Raw genomic sequence first — 1,505 nt, forward strand, 5'->3', positions numbered from 1 at the left:
GTTCAAGAATATATCTTAACTTACCTGAATTTCCTTCAAATTAATAGAAACAATTTCAGTGATGTACACAAAGTTTTCTCCACTCTGCTCCCTGTGTTATTGTCATGTATATGTCTATATGTGCTAGAAACCCAACAATACCACCTGATAATTGTTGATTTACATAATTTTATGTCTTTAAGTACACGTGTTATGGCATATGTATAATTTTTAAATAACAATATTTCCCATGTGTAGTACTCTTCAATTTTTTCCATGTGCTTTCAAGTTACTATCTGGTATTACTTGCTTGCTACCTGATAGATTTTTTCTGCCACTTTTTGCATTTTTTGTGAGATATGTCATTTTTCTAAGTGTTATAGGCCCACCAACTCAATTCTTAAAAACATTCATAAAGACATAATTCATATACTATACAACTCACCCAGTTAAATTGTATAATCCAATAGTTTCAGTATAATCACAGTGTGACCATTGCTACAATTTTAGAAAATTTTCATCACATCAGAAAAAAATTGTGCATCCGTTAGCTATCATTCTTCTACACCCTCCTGTCCTCCTCCAGCCCTATGTAACCCACTATTTATCTCCACGGAATTGCCTATTCTGGACATTTTATATAAATAGAAGTGTATAATCTGTGGTCTTTGTAACTTTCTTCTTTCACTTAGTATGTATGTGTTCAAGGTTCTGTCAGGGTGTATCATGCCATTCATTCTTTTTATGGCTGAACATTCTATTATATAAGTACACCACATTTTATTTATTCATCAGTTGATGTGTTTCCATCTTTCAACTACTGAGAATAGTGGTGCTATGAACATCTGAGTACAAATTTTTACATTGATAAATGTTTTATTTTTTTCTTGCTATAGACCTAGGAATAGAATTGCTAGGTCCTATGGTACCTCTATGTTTAATTACTTGAGAAACGGCCAGAATATTATTGAAAGTGGCTCCATAGTTTTACATTATCACCAACTGTGTATGATCCCCAGTTTGATAATTTGCTAGAATGATTCACAGAACTGAGGAAAACACTATCTTTGTCTTTGCCATTTTATTATAAAAGGTACAACTCATGGACAGTTAAATGGAAGGGGAAGGGAACAAAAATAGGGCTGGACCGGTCGTGTATGGAGTTCCCATGCACTCTGGTCATACTACTCTCCCAGCAATTTGACATGTGCATTAAACTGGAAGCTCACAGAACTCTGTTTTTTAACAATTTTTAGAACCCAATCTCTGGCCTCTCCTCCCCTCCCCAGAGTGCTGGAGGTAAAATTGAAATTTCGTACTTTCTAACAGTACTTTAGTCTTTGTGTTGACCAGCTCACGTCCTAGTTATCTAGTCCTCACACTGAGTCACCTCATTAGCATAGACTCCAGGGTGGTGGCAAGGAACTCATAATGAATAATAAGAAATACTCCAATCACTTAGAAAATTACCAGAATTTTAGGTGCATTGTGCCAGGAACAAAGAAAAAGATATATAGATATATATA

This window comes from Chinchilla lanigera, unplaced genomic scaffold (genome assembly GCF_000276665.1).
Source record: "Chinchilla lanigera isolate Chin_1 unplaced genomic scaffold, ChiLan1.0 scaffold00014, whole genome shotgun sequence".
NCBI lineage: Eukaryota > Metazoa > Chordata > Mammalia > Rodentia > Chinchillidae > Chinchilla > Chinchilla lanigera.